This window comes from Aythya marila (assembly GCF_965140915.1).
Source record: "Aythya marila genome assembly, chromosome: W".
Classification (NCBI taxonomy): Eukaryota; Metazoa; Chordata; class Aves; order Anseriformes; family Anatidae; genus Aythya; species Aythya marila.
In genome coordinates, this window is record NC_139081.1 from 7,610,671 (window position 1) to 7,617,019 (window position 6,349).

General features: G+C 46.7%; 1 long non-coding RNA gene across 1 annotated transcript; it reads left to right on the forward strand.

Moving 5' to 3' along the window:
- Nucleotides 1-492: 492 nt before the first annotated feature.
- Nucleotides 493-1,152, forward strand: LOC309889542. The gene is made up of 3 exons (XR_014319253.1): nucleotides 493-544; nucleotides 816-865; nucleotides 990-1,152. It is a non-coding gene; the product is annotated as an uncharacterized lncRNA (long non-coding RNA).
- The last annotated feature ends 5,197 nt before the right edge of the window (nucleotides 1,153-6,349 follow it).

Here is a 6,349-nt window from a genome sequence, read left to right on the forward strand (position 1 = left end):
AGGAAAGGTGTGGAAAGGAAAGGTGTGGAAAGGTGTGGAAAGGTGTGGAAAGGTGTGGAAAGGTGTGGAAAGGTGTGGAAAGGTGTGGAAAGGTGTGGAAAGGAAAGGAAAGGAAGGAAAGGAAGGAAAGGAAAGGAAAGGAAAGGAAAGGAAAGGAAAGGTGTGGAAAGGTGTGGAAAGGTGTGGAAGGTGTGGAAAGGTGTGGAAAGGTGTGGAAAGGTGTGGAAAGGTGTGGAAAGGTGTGGAAAGGGAAAGGAAAGGAAAGGAAAGGAAAGGAAAGGGAAAGGAAAGGAAAGGAAAGGAAAGGAAAGGAAAGGAAAAGGAAAGGAAAGGAAAGGAAAGGAAAGGGTGAAAGGAAAGGAAAGGTGTGGAAAGGAAAGGTGTGGAAAGGTGTGGAAAGGTGTGGAAAGGTGTGGAAAGGTGTGGAAAGGAAAGGTGTGGAAAGGAAAGGAAAGGAAAGGAAAGGAAAGGAAAGAAAGGAAAGGAAAGGAAAGGAAAGGAAAGGAAAGGAAAGGAAAGGAAAGGAAAGGAAAGGAAAGGAAAGGTGTGGAAAAGGTGTGGAAAGTGTGGAAAGGTGTGGAAAGGAAAGGTGTGGAAAGGAAAGGTGGAAAAGGTGTGGAAAGGTGTGGAAAGGTGTGGAAAGGTGGGGAAAGGTGTGGAAAGATGTGGAAAGGAAGGAAAGGAAAGGAAAGGAAAGGAAAGGAAAGGAAAGGAAAGGAAGGAAGGGAAAGGAAAGGAAAGGAAAGGAAAGGAAAGGAAAGGAAAGGAAAGGAAAGGAAAGGAAGGTGTGGAAAGGAAAGGTGTGGAAAGGAAAGGTGTGGAAAGGAAAGGAAAGGTGTGGAAAGGTGTGGAAAGGTGTGGAAAGGTGTGGAAAGGTGTGGAAAGGTGTGGAAAGGTGTGGAAAGGTGTGGAAAGGTGTGGAAAGGTGTGGAAAGGTGTGGAAGGAAAGGAAAGGAAAGGAAAGGAAAGGAAAAGAAAGGAAAGGAAAGGAAAGGAAAGGAAAGGAAAGGAAAGGAAAGGAAAGGTGTGGAAAGGAAAGGTGTGGAAAGGAAAGGTGTGGAAAGGTGTGGAAAGGTGTGGAAAGGTGTGGAAAGGTGTGGAAAGGTGTGGAAAGGTGTGGAAAGGTGTGGAAGGTGTGGAAAGGAAAGGAAAGGAAAGGAAAGGAAAGGAAAGGAAAGGAAAGGAAAGGAAAGGAAAGGAAAGGAAAGGAAGGAAAGGAAAGGAAAGGAAAGGAAAGGAAAGGAAAGGAAAGAAAAAGGAAAGGAAAGGAAAGGAAAGGAAAGGAAAGGAAAGCAACCTTCTTTTTTCCCTAATGAATACTGACTTGAAATGATGCTGGGAAAAGAGCTTTTTGCTTTTTTATGCTACAAAGTCCACCAGATCTCCCTCATGAGAAAGGGAGGTAGAGTCAATTAGCTTTTCTTAATTTCTAAACTACCAAGACATCATGGGTTTGAACATCTCAGCTCAATCTCTAAAGCTACTGAGTTCATGTCCTGATTAAGAGAGGCAGCGAACAAAGGAGCAGCGAGTACATGGGAAGGAGGTAAAAGGGTAAACTAGCACAGTGAAATGTGAGGCAGTGAAAAATATATCAAGACTGAAAAAAAAGACGCTTAGAAATGTGGAAAGAGAAAAAAATGTTCCAGAAAAAAAAAAAAAATATATCTACTGTACCTACCTAACAGTTCCCCCTAATCTTATCTGCCATGCTAATTACCAGATTGAGGTGTTGGTACGTTATGCAAAGACGAGGGTGTGTGTGAGAGCACGTGTGCACAGCTCCTGACAACTCACACGTACAACCCACTGATTTCCCCCTTTAACTAGAGGATTTTTTTATTTTAATTGAATCACTGTCAGAATGAGCTGAATTACAGGAAAGACAGGTTAGGCAGCTCATGTAGCTTTTGAGAGATCCAATAAAAAAATCCAAAGGATTCCCCAAATCCCAGAACTCCAGGAAATGTGCTAGTTCCTGTGTATATGATAGTGTTTCCTTCCTAACATATTAATATCCAATATGTGTCAATATGCAATGGCATGCTCTGCTTTACCTTTTCTTCCCAAGGCTTTCACTCTGCCTGCAGCTCTGCTGATTTTATGCACCCATCTGAAGTTGCACAGAGTTTTGCACCTCTATTCATCTCACCCGCACCCCCAAAATGTCTGGCTGGGGCTGAGCTATGCTTCAGGACTGAAATGGGGCTTATGTGGGGACAGGTGAGCAGAGGGCAGTGAGAGGGCAGTGGCTGTTGGCTTGGTAATGCCAAGTGACAACTCCTCATTAGCAACTAATCCAATCACTCCTGCTAATCCAGTCAGCCTGGGGAACTGGAGATGATGCTTTGCAGGGTGGGCATTTTGCTCTCCCAAATGTCCCAGGAAGGTACACGAGGGATGAAGGTGAGCAGAGCTGACCTGGGGGCACTGGGGGGTCACCCCCAACATAGCTTAGGTTCCACGGGGCAAAACGGTGACGAGCCCCAAGTCAGGACACCCCTTAGCATCCCTTTGCAGCACCACACACAAATGAGTGCCAGGGCTAGAAGCTGGCTGGGATAGGAGGGGGAGAAGAAGGGCAAGGTTAAGACACTGCCCGGTGCCCCCCCTCCAGCCAGCAAACTGTAATCCTAAGCTGAGATTTGTCAGCAGACACGTCGGTATCATGCCACCATGCCTTCGTTACCTCCTGGTCTCTAAATAAGGGCCAGCTGGGCTCAGAAAACATTACGCAATGCTGTTAGGACTGAGATAAACCAGCAAAGTGGCATTCTTCAGATGAGAGAAATGAGCAAAAACCCTGCAAAATCCTCTGCAGTTGGGTTTAAATGAGGGCTGTAACTTCTCATACATGTCCTGCTCCCAGTGTACAGGAAGATTAATGTACATTAATCCTGCATGTGTTCAGCTGGAATATTGCATTTCTGGAAGCAAAGAAACACCTTAATTATATTGCTGGTTATGCCAGAGGTCTGTTATCTCTCAAGTGCATCACATTAAGAGCCTGGGCTACAGAACTGTCCCAAGCTATTTTTTGGGTTTCAGCACTACAGGCAGGGTATTTTGTTGTTGTTTTTGTTCTGGTTTTGTTTCAGTGGCTGGTGACTGGCTGGGCTGTGGTTAATCTTCAAATAACCACAAATGCTGTGGATGTTTTTGAGGGGAGAGGGAGACGGGATGTTGCCACCTCTGATCTCCATGAGAAGTTCTGACCTGCAAAGAGCCTCGCTCCTAACCTCCCTCTGCTGTCTGCTCTAAAGGCAGGGGAAGGGAAGGGCTGATGCCATATGCACGATGCAAGTGGTACTCTCTGTCTCTCTCCCCCTTTTCCACCCTAGAGGAAGAGAATTTCACAGGGAGGACTGCGGTCTGCACCTCCACCCTGTTTTGGGGGCACAGTTCAGTCCTGATGAGCTGTGTGCTGGCTGACAGGGCATCCTCCCAGTCGTTCCCTCGTTCCTTCCAACATTACTCACTTGTTAGACTGGAGCTTTGGGAGTCTGTAATTCCTCCCTAAGTCCATTATGGGAGTGGATAGGGAAGGGAACAAAGCTGTCTTGCCTCTAGGAAGCCCAGAGAAGTGGGCAAGGAACACAGATGTCTTCTGGGATGGTGCACCACATCTCTATCTCAGTTCCCTCTCCCCACACGCCTGCAGAGAAACACTTCTCTGTACTGAGGAATAAAGGAATTCCTTCTGATACCACTGGAAAGGCCTTGTTCTGTGTTTTAGCACAGAGCTCAGGTTCAAAATTGCACCCATGACTGATTTTGTGTAAAAGAAGGAAAAAAAAACACACAAGAAAAAATCCCCCTTTTCCCCGCTAGGACATTTTCAGAGGTCCAAAAAAAACAAATAAAACAACCCAACCAGTACAGGAAGTCCTGGCAGCAGCTTCAACTGTTGCAAACACGTAGACAAGACCCGTGACAATAAACAGTGTCCCACAAAGCGTGAAACTAAGCAGAAATGTCCTTGGGGAAGGCTGATTATTGCACCGAACCCCAGAGAGGAAAAGGTGACAGAAGGAAAAGAGCCTTTGTTTGTACAAGCCACTTTGGACTTCCCCTCTGAATAGGGCATGGGGGCTCTGAGTCTTACAGCCTTTTTAATAGGAGCATCTGCTCCCATCCTCATTCCAGCTGGACGGCGCCTCTGTGTGTTTGCTGTGAGCAAGTTGTGCCATGTGTCACGAGGGGGAGTGTATCCTGGGCACATGCATGCCTTGGAGGCCTTTACACCACAGCAGTAGGTTCATTTGTTTGGCCTGGGCACTTGCTTGGGGGCAGCAGCTGCATTCTCCAGCTTCTGTGGGATTTCCAAATTGTTAACCCCCCCCAAGGGTGGATGTTGCTATCAGGGTAATGCCTGTGCGAGTGAGGGTGTGTAGGGAGAGGGTTTTGTGGGCACCTTGCACTTTATCTTATTTTATTTTACTTTATTTTTCCTTCCACTGACATCTGGAAATGAGAGTCATCTCACTGCTACAGACTCTGTGAACTCAGGCCATCTGTGAGACCATCTTTTCCTCTCCCTCAGTTATGACCTGCCCTGCAGGAGATTGATGGTGATAGACACAGGGTGCAGGAAATGTCACAGGGATGCCCACATGGTCAATAGCAAATCTGACAAAATGGGATTTCTGTCTAGTTCAGGGGCCTGTTACACAGCTCTTAACACTTGAGTTCACAGGGACAGAAATGCCAAATCAACCCTATTTATTTGCCTCACATTCCCCTCTTCCTCTATGCCCTTTCCCTTTGGAAACATCCTTCCACAATATTTAAAAGGCTCACATTTATAGGGTAAATGGGGCAGATGGAAGAGTTCATCCCATCCCATTTCTTCTAAAGGACTTCAGGAGCCACATGGAAACCTGCAGCAGCCTCTCTCTGCCCATGAGCAGCCCTCCAACAGCACATAAAACAGGCCAGCCCTTCCAGCGAAAGGCCAGATCATGCACAAACTACCATATGCAGTGGTTTTGTGTTTAGTCCAAATGACTTGCATGCAAAAGCAGTCCTAGCATGATCAATCCCCAAATTTGAAGGAAGAGCCGCCAAAGAAATGCACGAGAAATTCTGTTTTGTAAAGGAAACTTGGCCAAAGAAAGCTTACTATAAGGCTTGTAAGCGGAGCCTGCATTGATTTGAGCTGGGTGTTAATAATAAAAGCAAAGAGCTACAGCACTGGCTCCCCGCCACCAACCTCAGTGAACCCGGCTGAACCTAGCAGACGCAAATGCAAGTCAAACTCTGTAGGCTGGATGCACAACACAAGCCTGTTGTCCCATCTGTAGCCATGCACATGCCAGTGAAGATTAGGTTAACACAAGGCAAGGAGATACACAGGGAAGCGACCGATTTCCTCCTCCCTTCCCACTTTTTTCTGCTCTGAGCCAGGAAGGGAATATGGAAGTTGGTGCCACATCTGTGTTGCTCCCAGTAGACTGGCTTGGGTACAGCAAGCAGAAGAGGATGTATGACATATGCTCTGTGCTGTGACACAGGGACACTGGATATAGGATGGAAGTAAGCATTAACGGAGATGCTGACACCCCAAAGTGCCCACAGTGCTGTAAGACACCGATTCACCAGGCTTCTGCCATAAAACACAAGTGGTGCATTTTGTTCTGGAGTCCCCAGCACCCACGCCAGGACCAAAGCTCTGCAAGGGCCAGTGGGCAACTTGCTGGCCATGACCTGGTTCGTGTCCTTGAGGCCTAATTGGCATCTTGTGCAATAGGTCTGGCTTCAGCTGCCAGGAGAGAGTAAATTGTCTCCTCCTTTCATGGATGGGATTGGGGAAGGGGTGACTACCACATGTCTGTTTCGGTGTCAGGGGATGGCAACAAAGGATGTCAAGAAAATGGTGCTGCCGAGGCACTCTCCTATTTGGCTTCTCACCTGACGAGCGCAAGGCTGGTGACAGAGTCTATGTCATGCCCCGTAGGGAGTGTGGAGGCAAGGGAAAGAAAGGAGTTAAAAATAAGACTGGTGCAGATGGGAAGTGTCAGCTCTTCTCACTGGAGCAGAGCTGCTCAATGGGGAAACCCAGCCAGAGAAACTTCAGAGAACTGGGAGGGAGAGAGCAGAGTTGGTCAGTGTCAGCAAGCATCGCCTGAACCTCTCCTGCAGCCACCTTGCATTTCAACGGGAAAATAAGTAAAGCCCACAGTTAAAAAAAAAAGGAAAATAAGAAAAAAATCATAGATTTTAAGTAAGTCATGGATATGTGTGTGCACAAAAAAAGAGAGGAAGAGAGACAGATTTAGGAAAAAAAAAATTATTGGAACAAAACACACACAGGCCAATGCCAAAAACTTGAAAACTTGAGAAGGAGAGT